Source organism: Dromiciops gliroides, chromosome 1 (assembly GCF_019393635.1).
Source record: "Dromiciops gliroides isolate mDroGli1 chromosome 1, mDroGli1.pri, whole genome shotgun sequence".
Classification (NCBI taxonomy): domain Eukaryota; kingdom Metazoa; phylum Chordata; class Mammalia; order Microbiotheria; family Microbiotheriidae; genus Dromiciops; species Dromiciops gliroides.
The window spans coordinates 263,782,665-263,804,198 of record NC_057861.1 but is presented as its reverse complement, the minus strand read 5'-3'; the positions used below and the strand labels follow the sequence as shown (position 1 = coordinate 263,804,198).

Here is a 21,534-nt window from a genome sequence, read left to right as displayed (position 1 = left end):
TTGCCAAGAAAACTTTAAATAGGAGTCACAAAGAGTTGGACATGACTGAACAACAACACTTCTTTGCTTTTAAGGCAAAATTCTGTTTACTACAAACTTTTGGGTAACTACAGATTAAATTATATAGCATCGAGGGATAACCAGGCCTCAGGAGGGGAAGTTGGAGAAAGAAATTTTTCTTGGGACTTTCCTCAACTTGGATCCTCCTCACTGAAATGCTGATAGTGCCAAGAACTTTCCTCAATACCTCCCTTCTAATAAGCTACATCTCAAGCCTCTTGCCCCTACCTCTCAGTCACTATTAGTCTCTCATTCCCCCATGCTGAAATAGTTTCTCTCTTTTATGTAAATTGCTTAGGGCTTTACCCAGTCTTTAACACACTAACTTAGACTCAGGAGTTATAGAAGCCCTGTTCTCACTGATTTCTGATTCAATTAAATTTGATTTAATTAAAAGTGTTTTCAATTAAGAGTGATTAAATTGAAAAAATGTTTTCACCTAGTCAAGGTATGGGAGCCAAATGAGATACATTCAACTATGACTCTATGAGGTAAAATAAGTAACTCCTAAGATCACTTCTAGTTCCTTGTGTCAAGTTTCTGTTAAAATAAAAATTCTGGAAGAAGGGACATACTTAATTAAGCCTTGTTAATTATTGACTCTTGAGTTTTGATGAGGTGAATCTGTGAAGAGAGCATGAGGGAACTGGGTCTCTGGTGAGTGAAAAGAGTAGCCACTGAATGAGGAAAAGAATTCAGGAAGGGAAATATGGAAACTTTAGAAAAAGTTCACCTTATTTGCCATTTTGCTGAGGCCTAGATAGTTTTTCACCCTTTTGTCTGAACTCATTTCTTCTCTTGGCCTCTCAGATCCTCAACAACAGGAAATGTGTCCTCTCTTCCTTTGAACAGCATGCATTAAGATCCCACTGTTGGTAAGGTATTGTGGGGAAATCCAGAAGGAAGTCATGTTCCCCACCTCTAAAGAGGTCACAATCGAATAGACAAGGGAAGAATATCACAAATAAATGAGGCACCCAAACACCTGTGAAAATGACATGTGGCCTGAGGTCACAGAGTTTATAGGCTGATTGTACCTGTGTAGGATTAATTAGGGAAGGCTTAGTGGAGGAGGTGAGTGTTACATAGAATTTGAAAAGGGAGAGAGCCATGGGTCAGTGGAGAGAAGGAAGGAGACCAAGTCATGCATGCAGGGTAAATTATGCACACAGTTGTTTACAGACAGGAGCAGACAGGGAGCAGGTGGAGCAGCAAGCTTGGCTAGAAGCAAGAGCTTGGCCCTGAACTTCATGTACAGCATTTGTCAAAAGTTTGAAAAAGAAACGCATAATATTTTCCTTTGAAGATTCAAAGAAATATGTCTACCTGAAGGCAGGGTAATTTGAAAATCAGGAGGAATAAACTTAAATCAGATACCAAAGTCTATACTTTCTCTGTTCCGTGTTCAGCTCAAAGCCTCTCAACAGAATAGCCAGCTTCACAATGATTTGAACTTGCTCTTGAGACATTCATATCTCACAGGAAACATATAGAAACAATCATCCAGTACCTACTGTGGGCTAGACACTCTGCTTGGTGCTGGTGAAATAAAATCCAAAATGAGAAAATCCTCACTCTCAAGAAGCTTATCTTCTATTAGAGAAAAAAAATACAAATAAAAGTACATGCAGTGCATATGTCATGCACACAGAGATGTATGTTTACATATACATGTATATGTATGTGTATGTGTGTTTGTACAGAAGGATGAAAAACAAAGCCTCAGAGCAGCTAGGTGGTGCAGTGGATAGAGCACCAGCCCTGGCTTCAGGAGGACCTGATTTCAAATACAGCCTCAGGCATTTGACACTTACTAGCTGTATGACCCTTGGCAAGTCACTTAACCCCAATTGCCTCATCAAAGAAACAAACAAAAAGCAAAAGCAAAACAAAAAACAAAGCCTCACTGAAAAGGTAAATTCGATGTATGTTGTCTCTAAAGTTTTTAAATGTAATTCCTGTACTGTTTTCCTCACTCAGTGGAAATTCTTATCTACTAGAGATGCAGTTCCCTCATGCTCTCTTCACGAATACATCCCATCAAAAACCAAGTGTCAAAAATTAACAAGGCTTAATTGTGTCTTACCTTTTAGAATTTTTATTTCACAGAAACTTGACACTAGGATTTGTAAGCTGGAAGTGATCCTAGGGCTCATTTTGTATATCATAGGCATATGCACACACATGCCTACACACAAACATATATACATATATATGTACATATATGTATATATACAAATGTGTATTTAAGTATAACTGCACACATGCACATGTATATATATATATACACATGTGTATGTATATATGTGTGTGTGTATATATATATATATATATATATATATATATATATATATATATATATATATATATATATATATATATATATATATATATGTCAACTAGGTGGTACAGTGGATAGATTGGTGATCCTGGAGTCAGGAAGACCAGAATTCAAATCCAAACTTAGTTTAGCTGTGCAACCCTGGGAAAATAACTTTGTTAAAATGAAAATCACTCCCCAACTGATAGATGATCAAAAGACATGAAGTTTTCAGGTGGAATAATCAAAGCCATCTTTAGCCATATGAAAAATAAATACTCTAACTCACTATTGATTGGAGATATTCAGGTCAAAACAATTCTGGGTACTAGCTCATACCTACTGGATTGGATAATAGGACAACAGAGGAAAATGACAAATGTTGTGGGGGATGGGGCAAAATGAGACATTAATAGACTCTTAGTAAAGTTGTAAACTGATTCAAACATTCTGTAGAACAATTTGGAACTATGGCCAAAGGACTATAAAACCATACATACTCTTTGACCTAGAACTACCACTACTAGGTTGGTATCCTAAAAGAGATTTTTAAAAAGTTGAATTAGAAATTGGGGTGATGCTCATCAATTGGGAAATGGTTGAACAAATTGTGAGATGATCTTAGGATGGAACACTATTGTGCTGTAAGAAATGATGAGCAGGATGATATCAAAAGGACAGGAAAAATGCAATCCATCTACTGAGAAAGAAAGAACTGATGGTATCTGAATATGGATTGATGTATAATTGTTTTTGTTAGTTCCTCTTTCTTAAGTATTTTTGTTTTCTTTCACAATTAGACTAATGTGGAAATGTTTTTCGTGACTACACATGTTTAACATATTGAATTGCTTGAGTTCTTAAGGAGGGGTGGGGAGGGAGGGAGATAGAGAATTTGGAACACAAAGGTTTAAAAATCGATGTGAAAATTTGTTTATACATGTAACTTGGGGAAAACTCTAAATAAACAAACAAACAAATCAATCAATAAATCAATTTTAGGAAGTGCCATGCACACCCAGCAATATCACTACCAGGTCTGTATCCCAAAGAAATGAAAAAACAGAAAGAAAAAGGTCCAATATATACACAAATATTTATAGCAGCTCTTTTTGTGGTGGCAAAGAATTGGAATTTGAAGGAATGGCTAGCAATTGGGGAATGGCTGACCAAGTTGTAATGTATAATAGTGATGGAATATTATTGGGCTATAAGAATTGATGAGCAGGATGTTCTCAGAAAAACCTGGAAAGACATATAAACTGATGTAAAGTGAAATGAACAGAACCAGGAGAATATTGTACACAGTAACAGAAATATTGTACTATAATCAACTGTGAATGACATAGCTGTTCTCAGTAATACAATGATCCAAGACAATTATGAAGGACCTATGATAAAAATTGCTATCCACTTTCAGGGAAAAAAAAAAGGTGGAGGTTGAACACATATTGAAGCATATTTAAAAGAAAAAAAGCTCTATTTTTCTTGTTATTTTTTAGGGGAGGTGTGTGTTTTCTTTCACAAAATACCTAATATGGAAATATATTTTGCATGACTACATATGTATAAACCTAAATCAAATTGCTTGTCTTCTCAATGTGAGCCAGGGGAGAGGGAGAGAAGGGGAAAATTTGGAATTCATTAAAAAAAAAATCAGTGTTAAAAATTGTTTTTACATGTAATTGAGAAAAAATAAAATGCTAAATAAAAAAGAAAACAACTTGTTAACATAATCCATGGTTTATTATTTTTTTCGTTTCTTTTGTAAACTCCTTTCTGATTATATTTTAATATGGTTAGGGATGCACTTGGGAGTATTGCAGGTAGCTGCCCAATGCCCTTGTGCTTGACCTCTTTGTATAAGATGATCTCTACTGTCTCTTTCAATTCTTTTTCTATGATTCTCCCTCCAGACTGTGAGCTCCTTGAGAGCTGGAGCTGGCCTGAACCCCTACCCCACCCCATTTCTTTGTATCCCCAGTGTTTATCACTGTGCATAGTTCATAAGAAATACTTAAAAGATGTTTCTTGATTGATTCTAAGATTCTAGACTGTTTAATGTTCTTTTTTTAGATTGGAGGGAAAATAATTTGCTTTTGTGTACTATTACTCAAAATCATTATTTTAAATTGTGAACAAAAGTCTCTGATCCTGTATGTTTTAAATCAAAATTTGATTTTTAAATTTTAGATTAATTAATTAATACTAACTAGCATTAATACAACATTTGGGGGGCAGTTAGGGTGGTGCAGTGGGTAGAACACTGGGATTGGAATCAAGAAGACTCATCTTCCATGAGTTCAAATCTGGCAATAGGTATGTGACCCTGGGCAAGTCACTTAACCCTATTTGTCTCAGTTCCTCATCTATAAAATGAGCTGGAGAAGGAAACGGCAAATGACTCCAGTATCTTTGCCAAGAAATCCCCAAATGGAGTCACAAAAAGTCATGTATGACTGAACAACAACATATAACATTTTAAGCTTTGCAAAGTACTGAATAAACCTTAAAGTACTTCATAAATTCTAGTTATTATTATCTTCAATTTATTAAGTATAACTAATATAGAAGTTAAATAAGTAGAATCAAAAGAACAATCCAGACAGTGACCCTTGCATAACAAATAAGATCAGTAGGAGGAAATTGAACTTTGAATAATTGAAAGCCTATTAAAGGTCCCAGAAAACTTATGGTGAAACATACTTCTTTCCAATTCTAGAGAGGTAGTGGACTGTTACAGTCATTAACTGTCAGACACAGTTACTGTATTGAGTGTTTTTGCTTGATTATTTGTCTTTGTTACAAAAAAAGAATTCAACTGAGATAGGGCAAGAGTGGAGATTCCAGAAATGTTCAAAATGTAAAATTAATAGATATCAATAAAACATTTAAGAACTCAATTATAATAATTAAATTATATTTTAAAAATTCTTACTAGAGTCTACTGAAGATAATTCAATTCTATTCAATAAACATTTATTAAGTGGCCTCTGCATGAAGACAGAAGCCTTGCTAACAAGGGAATTACAGATTATATAGAAACACCTTCACCCTATACTTGTGCAATTGATTTTTTAAAACTCATGTAGTTTTATATAGGTAGGTAGGTGGCACAGTGGACAGAGCACCAGGTCTGGAATTAGGAAGATCTAAGTTTAAATCCGGCCTCAGACACTTACTCTGTGTCCCTGGGCAAGTCACTTAACCCTGTTTGCCTCAGTTTCTTCATCTATAAAATGAACTGGGGAAGGAGATGGAAAATCACTGCAGTTTCTTTGCCAAGTAAACTCCAAATGGGCTCATAAAGAGTCGGAAACAACTGAACAATAACAAAGTGTTTTATATTGATCTTTTGTGTCCCATTAGATTCAGCCCATTGCTCTATCCCAGATGAGAACTCAACATAAGCATTCAGCTTTGGTTCTTCTGTGAATTCATTATGCATGCCTTCTCTCATTCTCATCATATACATATTCAGTTGCCAAATCATATCATTTCTACCTCTACAATAAGTCTTCAATATCTCCCCTCCCCTCTCTACAAAGTTGGGTCATTGATTTAGGCCCTCCTCACTTCTCACCTGTACTATTGCAGTAGCTGCTTATTTGGCCTATCTGGTCCATTTGGTTGAAGTAGGGACCTCAACAAGTCTCTCAGTTTTAGTCAACATTCCACATGACTCCGAGGGTGATTTTCCTGTATTGCAGAGCTGACCACTTACTTCTCCTCCAGTAAACCTGAGTGGCTCCCTATTACTTCCAGGATCAACTACAAACAAGTCTGTAGTTTGTCATTTCAATCTCTCCCTCACCTGCGTCACCTCTACCTTTCCAATATTACTTAAATATTATTCCTTAAAATTCCCCAAGTTCTCTTCTGCTGCAAGGCATCTTTAAGGAGTTTCACACTAATATTTGGAAAACAGGCCTCAGAAATGATGTTGAAGCTGTGGGATAAGGTATTAAGAAGAGAGGCCTCACTCCAATGTAGCCAGTTCCTCTACTTCATGTCATACCTCCTTTTCCGGGAGGTTTCCTTTACAATCTTGTTTTTGGCTCTTTCTTTGTCCAGTTTCAGGAACTCATTGAGTGTTAAATCTTCAATCTTCTTCTTAATGCTGATGAAGGCACAACTAGATGAGTGCTTTTTATGTTCCAACATAGGATCATCATCTGGTTCCCAGCCCTCTAATTCCTTGAAACAGAAGCAGCACTGGGCTATAAATCAGGCTCATTCTCACTTGGGCAGTGGACAAACCCAGCTTCAGCCATCCGCTCAGGGGTGGAGGTGCAGTCCTCCGTGAAAGGTCAGTTTCGGGAGGTAGAGATTTGGGTATCAAGCAGATAGAGCTGCCACATCGGAGGGAGCTGAGGGGCGCTCATCTCGCAGCTAGGAACACAGACTCTTTCAAACTCAGTCACCACCTTTCATCACCAGTTTTTTGCTTCAAGATGGTGCCAGATGCAATTTGATTCCATATTGTCCAGCTAGTGTCTATGGCATTGGTGACATTTTTATCTTTTTTGAGCTATATTTTTTTATTTTTGTATTTTTATATTGCTGTCCCCTGGCCTTGCAAGGTTCTAGATAAAGACCTGGGTGAGCAGTAGAAGGGGCCAACAGCACTGAATACATTTTTATATTGCTATACAAGACTAATAAACTTTCTCAGAGCTAAAAAAAAAAAAAACCCAAAAACCAAAAAAACAAACAAAAAAAAAAAACATTATTCCTCTACACCTCACTCTGCAATTCAATCCCACTGGCCTGTTTGCTATTCAGAACATGCAATGCTCAACATTCCTGTCTGTTCCCCAAGGAATGCATTTCCTCTTGACTTTTGCCTCTTAAAATCTGAGTATCCTTTAGTATCCGGTTCCAGTGTCTTCTTTCCATATGAGGCATTTCTTGATTTCCTGAGTCTTATTTCCCCTTCCGCACCTCTCCAGCTACTAATGTTCTTCCATTCCAAAGTATCCCATGTTTGTTTTCTGTATATTACCTATATGCTAACACATGTTGTTTCGTTTCCCCCTTAGAATGTTTTTTTTTTTGAGGACAGGGACAACATCCCTTTAGTCTTTGGATCTCCAGTGCTTAGTAGAGTACCTGAGACGTTGTTGTCCAGTCATTTCAGTCACATCTGACTCTTCATTACTCCTATTTGGAGCTTTCTTGGCAAAGATACTGGAGTGCTTTGCCATTTCCTTCAGCTCATTTTACAGATGAGGAAATTGAGGCAAGTAGGATTAAGTGACTTGCCCAGGATCACATAGCTAATAAGTGAGGCTAAATTTAAACTCGGGTCTTCCTGACTCCAGGCCTAGACCTCTTTCTACTGGGTCACCCAGTTGGTTCTGACACACAGTAGGTGATTAATAAAAACTGTTAAATAAGTTTTTTTTCTATTGATTTTATATCTTCATTCAGCTTGTTGATAACATTTTGACTTTCATACTATAATTACTTTTTTTCATGGGAGAGTGTGTGGGGTTGGGCAATATGGGAAGAAATGAGCTTACCTATTCTGATAGCAAATGTCCAGTGACATCTTTGAAAAGTTGACAGGCTTCAGTATGTCTACAACATTACTATAGGCAATGTATTTATGGTACAGCTGTCTTACTGCCAGGTGTGAAGTATATACCACATAAGCTGTCATTTTATCAAAATGCTCTGGATGGTTATTCTGCTATAAACGCCACACACACTACTTTGCTAAGCTTGAATTTGTATGGACTTTGCCACACGTCGAAGGAAAAGCTCAATGAAACTGTTCCACAAGCCACCTCAAATGTCTTCAATTTTCAGGATAATCCATCAGCTCTGGACGGATTTAAAACCCCTCTGCAAGGTGCTCTGAATAGGAGAATGGCTAGAGAGGCTATGCAGATCATTTCATAAATGCCTTTGAAAATTGCCATCCGGAGTGACAGAGCTTAGTTTGGTCCATTTTACAAATGATTTAGGGGTTCTCAGCTTCAGAAAGATATTTTTGATCCTTCTGAAAATATTTTTCAGTGTGGATCAATTTTATTAACCTACCCTTTTCTAAAAGGTAAAGCAAAGTATCTCCACCCTTTTGTGCCTCAGCCCCCTAAATGACTTTATTTTATTTTATGCTATATTTTATTTTATTTTATTTTATTTTGGGCAAATAAAACTTTTAGGTACAGAAAAGTTCCTTTTATTAAAAAAACACAAAAAACCTCTGAACTTTTCACTGATGACTAAATATAGAATTATACATATAGGGCTGGAAGGGAATCTTAGAGAACATCTAGTCTAAAACTGTCATTTTACAAATAAAAAAAAAATTAGTCTCAGGTCGGTTAAATGACTTCCCTAAGGTCACATAGGTAGTAAATATGAGAGGCAGGAATTTCATCCCAAGTCTTCTAATTACAGATTCTTTTCTTTCCATTGTACATTTCTAATAGACATAATTAGAAGAGGCATTCATAAAATCATAAGCATGGGACTCAAGCTAACATAATACTTCCTTTTGGTGGAGAGTTTAGGGCTTGAGTCTTTGGTTACATTTGGAAAGTACCTTAAGAAGGTAACTTAATCCAGAGCCACTGGACTACAATCTACCTACCCTCAGGGCACCTAGATGGCTCAGTGGACAGAGACTAGCCCCAGAGTCAGGAGGAGGATGTGAGTTCAAATTCAGACTCATACATTTGACACCTACTAGCTGTGTGACTCTGGGCAAGTCACTTAACCTCAACTGCCTCAAACATCCAAGGTCATCTCCAGTTCTCCCGATGTATATCTTGCCACTGGACCCAGATGGCTCTGGAGGAGAGAATGAGGCTGGTGATTTTGCACACCCCTCCCTCAATTAAATCCAATCCACTGCAAGGCATGACATCACCTCCCGATGTCATGGTCTTCTTTTAGAACAAAGGACCAATAAGAATCTACCCTCAACCCTGTTCCAAAAAAAGGGAATTACCAATTTTCTTCCCAAAATTCTGTGAATAAATGGATACCAAATCATCACTTGGTAACCAGCCTACTCTAGTTTTGGAAACAATTTCGCACTTGTTCATAATAACATGCTGCACTTCATGTCTTTCACAGCCTCAAATCCGGGGTCATACATCTAGTACGTGTCAAGTGTCCGAGGCTGGATTTGAACTCAGGTACTCCTGACTCCAGGGCCAGTGCTCTATCCACTGCACCACCTAGCTGCCCCCATGCATATAGTATTTTTGCCATTAATATTTCCTCAATATGAAATGGGCCATTTTAAAATGACAAATTCATACATAACAAAGCTTTGCTACAATTGCATTCTTGGCTTAATCTCATTGATTTCTTTGAGATAATTATTTAATAGCTTCTCTACATGTGAACTAAATGTTTCTGTTACCCTCTTTTAATTGATTTGTGTGGTTAGTTGCTCTTTAACTGCAGGAAGACCAGGTACATTACAGCCTTATCATATAATATCAGTGCTAAATCACAGATTTTTCATACAAAAAATTTATTACTAATAGTTTAACATCTCTATGGTGACCTAATTTTGGCAAAACCCTTTCCTGGAATATCCCTATGCTATACAATTTGTTTTTCTCTCTCCTCTATGCCTTCTCCCCTTTTTCTAGCATATATGAAGGGTATTATAGTTGTTCACTAGCGCTATGGCCATCATGTGTCTCTACAATATTTAATAATTATTCTACAACATTTCTGACATTGGGTCCTCAATAATCTGATATTCAGTGCCTAGACCTGTCCATGGTTAGAAGGTGTCATTTCCAACCATAGACAGATTATGGTAATACTTTCACTATGTGTAACTCTCCCAGATCCACTGGCAAACAGTTGCTCAAATTCTTGGTGATTTTTCATAGTTCCTGGAGCTGTTTTAGAATTTTAAATCACTTTAAAAGCCAATTTATGTTATTATCACCCTCCTCAATTATTACAATAAACAATAGCCAAGAAACCTTCACAATAAGTTTGGCAGGCATTCACCTTTACAATGATCATTATGTGTGTTTTTTTTCCATAAATGAGAATTCTTTCATTTCATAATTCAATGGCTGAAGTCTCACAAGATATTAGATTGGGAAGGGGTCATAGAGGCCATCTAGTTCAACACCCAAGCTGGTACAGAGATCCCTTTGATTATATCTCTACATCTCCTTGGACAACCCTAATTATGGAACAATCTAATATCTCACCCTTGTGAGTCAGCCTGTTTCATTTTCAGAAACTTGTAATAATTAAGATATTTCTCTTTGTTTTTGTTTGTCTCTATCTCTCCATACCTTTGTCTGTCTCTGTCTTGTCTCCCTGTCTCCATCTGCCTGTCGCTGTTTCTGTCTCTGTCTCTGTGTGTCTCTATTTCTGTCCCTGTGTGTCTCTGTTACTGTCTCTCTCTGTCTCTCCTTCCTTCTCCCTCTCCATTTGGTCTCCTAGATCACAAAATACCTGGAGGTACACTTAAATACCCACATGTTTCAAGAGTCCAGAACTTTCATCTTCCTTTTCATGTATGCAGAACTTAAATCAATAGAAGATAAGGTGACACTGCCAAATTTTTAATTTTCAAAATTAAGAAAAGTTAACACGAAGAGAAAACTTACCCTGAAGATGTCAGCTGAACAAGGCAATTGATTTGCAAATTGAACACTTTCTTTGACCCAACTTCCTAATTTCAGTTTTTTTAGTTCTAAAAATAGCAGCACAGACTCAGATTATGGGTTCCATTGTAAGATTAGGTTTTGGTTCAGTGTGCCTTTTTTGTTGAGTTTTTTCCTTTTTGTTGAGAGAGCTCAGGTGTAATTTGAAGATTACCATATCTAATATTCATTATCAATAGGAAACAAAGGGCGTGTGTGTGTGTGTGTGTGTGTGTAAATCCAAGTCCTCTTTCTTTCATTCACTTCATACTCATGATTATGTCATGTGCTGCTAGCCCTTTTTCCCCTCCTTTAGGTGAAGTTATTGAATGAAGTGCATTTGCCAAAGAATAAGCATAAGTCTCTCATTCAACTTGTTCTTTGCCTCTCTTTCTAGTCCCTCAGCCAGTAAATTAATAGTCATTATGGACAAAGTATCATCTAGGCACTAAGGAAATCAAAAGCAATAGGAGACCTTCCCCCCCCCCAAACACAATTTAACATTTTCATGGCAGGAAATGTCCTTGTTCTTCCCTCCTCTCTGTTTCCTAACCCTTTGTGTGAGACTCTCATAACTGCTGGACATTTCATAGTGACAGAATCATATGTAACTAGGGTAAGGTGACTGAAGCTTTGTCTTATGGAACTTAAATTTAATAATAAAATGATAAAATGTGCACTTCATTAGGGTAGAAATAATTAAGTACAGATGTTCTTTGGCAGGAATAATTAGTTAAAACAGGAAGCTACGGGGCGGCTAGATAGCACAGTGGATAAAGCACCGGCCCTGGATTCAGGAGTACCTGAGTTCAAATCCGGCCTCAGACACTTGACACTTACTAGCTGTGTGACCCTGGGCAAGTCACTTAACCCCCATTGCCCTGCAAAAAAAAAAAAAATTAATTAAAAACAGGAAGCTACTAGATGGTAGGCTTCCTTTTCCTCATGACCATACCACAGATTGATTTTCCTTATCTATCTGGTCTGAGTCCCTCATTTATTTTCTTACCACCACCACCCCCCACCCCACAATGGAATAAGCATATATTAAGCACCTCTTATGTGGCAGCACTATGCATAAGTACTTTTTTTTTTTTGGCAGGGCAATGGGGGTTAAGTGACTTGCCCATAGTCACACAGCTAGTAAGTATCAAGTGTCCGAGGCTGGATTTGAACTCAGGTTCTCCTGAATCCAGGGTCAGTGCTTTATCTACTGCGCCACCTAGCTGCCCCAGTACTTTTAAAAAATATCTCAATTTATCCTCACAACAACCCTGGGAGGAAGGTACTATTATTATTCACCTTTTATAGTTGAGGTAATTGAGGCAACAAAGGTTAAGTGCTTTGCCCAGGGTCACAGAATTGAGGCTGAATTTAACCTGAAAATTTTGTTTTGGTTTTTTGGGGCAGGGCAATGAGGGTTAAGTGACTTGTCCAGGGTCACACAGCTAATAAGTGTCAAGTGTCTGAGGACAGATTTGAACTCAGGTCCTCCTGAATCCAGGGCCGGTGCTTTATCCACTGCGCCACCTAGCTGCCCCCCAAATCCCTCATTTCTAAACCACATTTCTTCAGCAATGATATTACAGTATCTCTCCAACCTAAGGTGGTACTTCACAGTCTCTTTTCCCTGCTATTTAATTTGTCCTAAAGAAAGATTTGAGGACATATTCTGTTTCCTTCCCTTGGAACAAAGATTTATAGTTATGGTCCTGCATAGGATAATTGACTTAGACCTGGAAAGAACCATAGAGGATCTTCTATGTCAACAAGCGTATTTTATTGATGAAGAAACTGAGGCTCAGTGAATAAAAGGTAATTTGCCCAATGTCAAATATGGCTGGGATAAGATACAAACTAGGTTTTTCTTACTTCAGATTCACCACTTTTTCCCTGTATGATGCTATCTCAATCTGCCGATCATTTTCTTTATTTTCCTTCATTTGTTTGTTTGTTTGTTTTGTTTTGTTTTTGGTCCTGGCTCTAGAGATTACTTCAGTAAATAGTTCTACCTACATGACTGGCTACTCCTGCATAAACATTCAGTCTAGTCAAGTACTTGCCTGGGTAGAAAACAAAATCATCATGGTGACATATTGAAGATAATAATTTTTGTGTGTTTCTTGAAGAGAAATTGAACTCTGCTTGGAGAGGATTATTAACAAGAGGAACCAAATGTGTTTACATGTAGGGTATTTTATGTTAGTCTTTAGACATAGTGTCTCATAATTTGAGGAATCCTGACCTAAATTTAGTTAACAAAACAGTTTTTTCTTCCTGCTGCAACTACCCAACAAAGCTGGCATTATAACCATCTAGAACTTTAAAGGTTTCTGGAATATTGACATAACACATGGCTGATGGAGCACACACATTGGGTAGTAACAGGACAGGGCAGTGGCCAGTAGCTATAGTATTCATGGCAAGCTATAGTATTCATGGCTAAGTACACCAAACCTAAATACTTCTGGTCAGTGGAGTTTTCTCTCCTGAGCCAGGTAAACTATAGAAGCTATACCGTTTGGTTAATCTAGACAGCATTGCTTTTTCTTCCAACTCATTAAATAAAAGGAGTAGAAAGGGTACCCTAGGGAATGCAGGGGCTACTGGCCAAGTCATCTATTTACATTCATTCTGGGCTCTGAAAAGGTCCAACGTATTTCTCAGGGACCTTTGCCACATGAATGAATGACACACTGCTTAGTGTTTGCTAGGGGGCACTGAGCTGTCAGCTTGCACTTTGGGAGAAGCAAAAAGAGGAGATTAAAAAGTCACTCTTGCTGAAAGCTCAGAGAAATCTATTCTATCATGTAGTAGCCTGTGACACTGGATAGTGTCCTGTTCAAGTGTGTGCCCCTTCCAATCAAAAAACTTTCTCAGAGTAAATGGAGAACCCAGGAGAAAGGAATAAAAAAATGTGAGGGAGAAAAGGAGAGTAGATGATAAGGATGGAATTCTCAGTGCTATGAAGAGAGCTACTGTCTTCCCTAAGATAATCAAAAGCAGAAAAAGTAAGCAAAAAAGAGGCAGAAGCCCTTTACAATTCTCAGTTACTCTGAAATAGGAACAGATGACATTCTGCTCTTGGCACAGAACAGCTGATTGTCAGCCCCATGAGGCTGTCTGAGTGACTGGGGATAGAATCACTTTAGCTGCACTGCCAGCATTCCAGATCAGAAGAGCATTGAATGTCCTGGAGACACTCTACAGCCCCGAGAGAGAGAGAGAGAGAGAGAGAGAGAGAGAGAGAGAGAGAGAGAGAGAGAGAGAGAGAGAGAGAGAGAGAGAGAGAACTTCAAAACAGTTGAACAGCATTTCTTAATTATTGCACAGTTGAGAAAACTGAGTCAGAGGAAAGCAATAGAGCCTTCTTTCAGGACTGCTTAAACTGCAGTGTTTAAAAACAATGTTGTAACTTCCCCTATCAAAAGCTATGCCAAGAATATAGTGTTTACTTTTCCCAACTGGGGGAGGCCTTGGCAGAGACACCTCTAATATTGCCTTGAAATTGCCAGAAACCGCTGGCTTTTGTTTTAGAGTAGGTCATCCTAGATAATGTTGTGCAATGTAAGATACCTATATGACTCATAAGTATATACCCTCTGTATGGAAATACTGATTATACTGAAGGACACCAACATGAGGTAGTTGAAAGAGCTCTGGACTGGGCGTGCGAAGACCTTGAGTCTGGCTCTGCCACCTTGACTAAATCACTTCATTTCCTCGAGCCTCTACTTCTTCATCTTAAAAATTTAGAGTTGGAAGGGAAATATCCCCAAGAGCTCTCACATCTCTAACAGTCTATTATTGATGGTATCCCACATTAAACTTTTTTCTTTTTGTATGTTCAGTATTTTATTATTTTCATTTACTCCCCTGTTCCTTCCCCATCTTCCCCTCTACTCCATAAGCTTTTTCTTGTTTCTTTTATGTGAATTACTTTTCCCCAGTCTACCTCTCCCTTTCCCTTTCTTCCAGTGCATTCCTCTTAACCCTTAACTTTATTTTGAAGATGTTCTCATGGGTCAGTGAGATGATACAGTGGACAAAGCACCAGCCCTGGACCCGGAAGGCCCTGAGTCCATATACAGCCCTAGACATAAGCCACTCCACCCTGCCTTCCCCATAAAATACAAGGATAAACAAAAAATAAATGCTTTAAAGATATTATCCCTTAATATTCAGTTCATACATGTTCTCTCTGTCTAAGTATATTCCTTTAGGGTACCCTTATACTGAGAAAGATCTTATGATTTAGAATTATTATCTTCCCATATAGAAATGTAAACAGTTTAAACATTTAATATCCCTCATGATTTCTTCTTCCTGTTTACCTTTTTATGCTTCTCTAGGGTCTTGTATTTTCTATTCAGTTCAGGTCTTTTTATCATGAGTGCCTGAAAATCCTCTTTTCATTAAAGTTCCATTTTTCCTCTGAAAAATTATACTTAGTTTTGCTGGGTAAGGGATTTTTGACTGTAGTCCTAGTTCCTTTGCCCTCTGGAATATCATATTCCATTACCTCTTTTCCTTTAATGTAGATGCTACTAGATCTTGTGTTATCCTGACTGTAGCTCCACAGTATTTGAATTCCTTCTTTTTAGCTGCTTGCAATATTTTCTCCTTGACTGGGGAGCTCTGGAATTTGGCTATCATATTCCTGGGAGTTTTCCTTTTGGGATCTCTTTCAGGAGGTGATTGGTGGATTCTTTCAATTTCTATTTTATGTTCTGCTTTGAGAATATCTGGGCAATTTCCCCTGATAATTCCTTGGAAGATGATGTCTAAACTCTTATTTTATTCATGGTTTTCAGGTAGTCCAATTATTTTCAAATTATCTCTCCTGGATCTATTTGCCATGTTAGCTGTTTTTCTAAGGAGGTATTTCATATTTCCCTCTATTTTTTATTCAGTTGGATTTGCTTTAATGTGTCTTGGTTTCTCATAAAGTCGCTAGCTTCCATTAGTTCAATCCTAATTTTTAGGCAAATATTTTCTTCAGAGAGCTTTTGTATCTCATTTTCCATTTGGCTGTTCAAGATGTTGACTTTTTTCTCATGACTTTCCTGCATTGCTCTCATTTCCCTTTACATTCTTTTCTCCATCTTTCTAAATCTTCCTTCTGTCTCTCCTACTTTCTCTTCAAAGCCCCCTTTGAGCACTTCCATGGCCTGAAGATCTATTCATATTTTTCTTGGAAGCTTTGGATGTTGGAGCTTTGACTTTGTTATTATCTTCTTCTGAGAGTGAATTCTGGTCTACCCCTCCCCCAAAGAAACTGCCTATTGTGTGCGATTTTCTTTTCCTACTCATCTCAATCCAGAAGCAGATATCTGATTAAAATCTGATTCTCTATGGTCAGAAGCTTGGCATGCCAATGCCCCTCCCCCACTGGCCCATTGTCACCCAGTTAGGCCCACTGGTTCAGAACCAGGGCAATTCGCCCCAACTCCAGCAGAGACTGACGCCACTTCACCCTAGCCAACCACTAAACCCCCTCACCAGTCCACAAGGTGAGCCTCAGAAAAAGCCACTGGTGCTGAAGACTCTGAGGTGCTGTTCCTGGCAGGGTCTGGACTGTGTGCTGAACTTCTCTCTCAGCCAGATCAGCCAGTGATCCTAATTGCTCTCTTTGGCTGGAAAATAGTCTTACTCTATTCTTATGTGTATTAGGCTGCTCTATTTTGTTTTTTGCGGGGTTTTTTTTTTGTTTGGTTGGTTTTTGTTGTTTTATTTTTTATGGCATTATTTGGGAGTGAGTGGACAGTTTATTGGGAGCTTGGGGGAGCAACAGCCTCTTCTCCACCATCTTGACTCTGGCCCCCCACATTAAACTTTCACCAAAAAAGGGAGGAATTTGAAAAAAATAGAAGAAATTCCTATGTTTGACTTGCAGATGCTACCAAATACTGAGTGTTCTATAGTTTCAATCTCTCAGCAAAATAGCAGATCATTAATGACTTAGAGAAAGGAATGAGGGTACAGAAAGTGAAGACTCTTGGCTGGTCCTATTCATACTCTCTGAAATTCTCTGCCAAATCAACCCCTTTTATAATTTAAGATTTAATGTTTCATTTTCCATAAATCTCAACATTTTGATCACAAGGAATCACTGAGTTCAGAAGTTTTAAAGTCTATCTAGTCTGACTCATTTTGAATAAGAATCTCTTCTATGACATTCCTGGCAAATAGCAAGTCCTCTAACCTCTGCTGAAGACTTAAAATGAGGGAGGCCCTATTATATCTCAAGGAAGCCCAATCCATTTTAAATGGTTCTAATTATTGGGGAATTTTTATATTAAAACAAAATCTAATTCAGCCATTTCCATTTTGGAACATTTGCAGTCAGCCTGTAACTGGATCTGGATTATTAATCATGTGGTGATGAGATGGACTTTTGTTGGCTACTAAGCCAGACATGAGATAGTAGGCAATAATCAATAGTCAATAAACATTTATTAAATGCCTACCATTTGCCAGGTTTTGTGATAAGTGCCAGGGATACAAAGAAAGACAAAAGACAGTTCCTCCCCTCAAGAAGCTCAGTGGGTTTAGATAACACATAAAACAACACTTTTATGTGTTGTTTTATATATGTTTTTTATATAAGGAAGTTAAAAGGCGTGGGGTGGGGTGGGGATAAGGAATGGTAATGGGTAAGGACAGGTACCCCAGGAGGAATGCATTGGGTTGAGAATGATGAAATGGTTGGGCTTCTCTGGGTGTCCTCCTTAAAGGGAGGATCTATGAGGACCTCTCCAATGTCCACCCTCCACCTTCACCAATCAGAAGGAGGGAGGGAATTCTTAGAAGGATGGATGCCTTCAAAATCACCAACTGGTCACAGATAGCCTGACAATGTTCAAGTGAGTAGGCAAAGACTATTATGAGACTTCAATAAGGAAAGAGGCCTTAGGTTTATATCTCTCCACCAGGGCTGCTACCATGCTGCTTATGATTACAGGAGTCTACTGAAGCTTCCATCTCTGCTGTGTCTTTTCTTTCAGGTTTTAAGTGAAGAAGTGTTGAAGATGGCTCTGACTTTGTGAGCTTTGAAAGATCAGAATACTGAACGTAAGAAGTCCAAGAGTCATTTGTTAGAGTCCAAGTATGAGTGAGGCTGAAATAGAGGTTCTAAAAAAGCAACTAGATGACCCAGTCCAGCAGGAATTGATGCAGAGAATCATCCATCAATGAACTAGTTCACATTTGAAAGTGAAATTAGTTATTTGAACATTTTGTAGTAAATGCTTTAAGTGTGGGCCTACTCTTTAAAAAATATTTGTTTTATTTCTTAAGTTCAGAAGAAAATAAGTATTTCCATAACATAGTAGAATAGAAAAAAAGATACTTGTGCATGAAACTTTAAGTCTACTATGCATAACCTGCTATTACTTTTAAATATACAATAAAGTTATCATGTAACTTTATTTTGTTTGCTATTCCCCCCCCACACTTAAAGGCACACACACATACATATACACACATATACATACATATACAAACATACACATGTGTATGTAGATATACATATATGAGTATAACACAGAGACACATATATATTGTATGTATAAAACTATTCTCTACATTTTAAAATTTTCTTTCTTTGGATGCAGATTGTTTCTTCTTTCATATGTCCTTTGTAGTTAATTTGGGTATTTATAATAGTCAAAATGACTTAGTCACTCAAAGTTGTTCTTAAAACAATAGTATTGTTACTGTATACAGTTTTCTTTTAGTTCAGCTCATTTTGCTCAAGGCCTGAAGTAATAGTGGGAAAATGTGACACCCTGCCTCTTTCTCCCCTCTGTGTTCAGGGGAGAAATGGTTTGTCATTTCTGTTCTTGCCATATCTTTGTAATATATATGCCTTTATAAAAGGTAATATATGTCAATTGGTTAATGAATGAGGCATAAGTTAGTAACATAGGGGAATATTGCAATATGTGCTGATGGACTTAGAGGCAAATAGCTCTATAATCCCTCAAAAGTACCACTAGAACTCTGAGTGAGATATATAGCTAGCTAAATTCGAGAATTTAACTCATCATTATGAATGTAACTTGGAAAAAAGATTCCCAGAATTTTATATATACTCCAAGTCTATACCTTCTTCCATATAACAATTCTTCAAACACTCAAAGGCATTTATCATGTCCTCACTATGTCTTCTCTTCTCCAGGATAAGTACCTCTATTTTATTTAATCTTACTTCACATGACATAATCTGTCAAAAAACTATGTGACCTTCAGTGATTTCAACCCCTATTTTGAGAAATATTTTCTACATAAAGTTATCTGCCTTCCAGTTGAGCTCCTTGAAAACAGAATATAGTACCATTGTTAGTTTTAATCTGCATTTTGCAAAAATACTCCCACAAATGAAGCCAGGATGAAGCTTCCACAATTAAGGATGAACAGTGCAATTAACATGTTCTGAAGTGGAAGGTTTACTACCAACTATTAAGCTAGTAATACTAAAATGCTAACTTTTGCCAAAAGTCCTTGCTTCAGTGACTCACAAATCACCTGGAATTCTCTTAACACTAAATTTCAAATTGGTGTGGCATCAGTAGACGGAAAGAGTCTGGATTTTAACTTCAATCAATAGGAAAGTTTTGCATTTCTTCTACCCATTCCCAACCACCCCCACACAATTAACAAAGCAAGGTATACAGCCCAACTTATTAATAATTAATTAGAATCAATAAGTTGTCTCCTCAAATAATTCAAAACTGAACATCTTGATATATAAATGATCAAAAATCTGCCTTTTATTTTTTAGTAGGAAACAATATTTTTTAAATGAAGCAAACACTAAAAAATGCTGCTCTCTTCTCTACCATGAAGTCTTGCCAGGATTCATGGATATTTTTCTATAACTATTGCCAGAGAATCATAGATGAACAACTGGGATGGACGTTAAGAGATTATGTGAAAAAAAGAGAGATTATCTGGTCTGACCCTCCCATTTTACAAATAAGAAAACAGGCCTAGAGATGTAAAATTACTTGCCCAAGGTGACACTAGTAGTGGCAGGGTTGAGATGAAAAATTGAGTCCTCTGATAGCAAATGCAGAACTTTTTCATGCTGTCTGAAGTATTAACTGGCATCTATAGCTTTAAGTGACATGTCACATGACCATGATTCTTACTAGAAAGGATAATGATGAAGATGGTGCAATTGTTTTAACACAGAGGCATATAAATAACTTTACAGGAATTAATGTTTAATGAAAAATACATTTTAAAATCTAGGAGTAAACTCCTGGTTACCACAGGAATATGAATTGAGTACATGCTTATATAATGGGTTATTTATAATTATTACCTATTGTCTAATTTTTTCACTGAAGTCTTATTTCAATGCCTCATTTTGCCATTGAAGTGATTTTGATTTCTTTAAGGTTATATCAATGGAGTAAAAATTCTGGTAGGTGCTAGGAAGCTTTTAGCATAGGCAGAACACTGTAAGGCATTTGAGGAGTAGTCAATTTGAGTTTAGATAAGCTAAGAGATTTATCATTTGTTGTTGTTCAGTCATTTTTTAGTCATGTCCAACTCTTCATGATCCCCTTTCAGGGTCTTCTTGGCTAAGAACTGGAATAGTTTGGCATTTCCTTCTCCAATTTATTTTATATATGAGGAAACTGAGACAAACAGGGTTAAGTGACTTGCACAGGGTCATGCAATTACTAAGTGCCTGAGGTCAGATTTGAACTCAGGACGATGAGTCTTCCTAACTCTAGGGTTATTCTTCATATCCATTATATCACCTAGTTTCTGAGTTACTGGTCCCTTCCTTTTGAGATTGTCTCTTGCCTACTCCATACATACATACATACATACACACACACACACACACATATAGAGTGTAAGGAACTGTAAGGAGGCCAGTGTAATGGGACTATAGAGTATGTGGAAGTGAGATGGAGTAATGCATAAAAATATGGGAAAGATTGAAAGGAAACAAGTTCTAAAGAGCTCTAAATGCTGACCAGTAAAAATAGACTAATGCTTGGATAGCATATGATTGGTCTATCACTGGGCCCCAACTCAAAATCTTTCTGACTTAAATTAAAACTGTTTTTACAGATAAATTTCCAGAGCTTTTTACTCCACTGAGATAGCCTTCAGGATCTCAGGTAACAGAGTGAGTAAGGAGAATGGTAAAGTCTTCTTGCAGAAAATGGGATGTGAGCTGAGTTTTGAATGAAGTCAGGGAAACCAAGGGTGGGAGGGAACAGCTGATGCAAAGGCACAATGACTACATATAGAGTTTAAGGAACTGTAACTAGTAATAGACTAATAAAGTTCATCTTTCTGATCCTAGACTATATTGTAGTAACTTAAGGAGCAGTATAGGAAGGGAATAAATGAGTGATAATGGTGTATGATTCTGAGACGTTGTGAAAGGATTGGGTGTGGCACTGAGACTCATGTAGAGCAAAGTTTGTTGAGTCATGGAGGACCCTTTGAAATATACTGAGGAAGAAAAAAGCAAAATTCAAA

At 37.4% G+C, this 21,534-nt stretch overlaps 1 protein-coding gene and 1 pseudogene across 1 annotated transcript in view; both read right to left on the bottom strand.

Annotated features, from left to right (window-relative positions):
- The window catches only part of XKR4 (XK related 4), a 512,953-nt gene that overhangs the window by 382,694 nt on the left and 108,725 nt on the right, over window positions 1-21,534 (bottom strand).
- On the bottom strand, window positions 6,383-6,765 carry LOC122736986 (annotated as a pseudogene).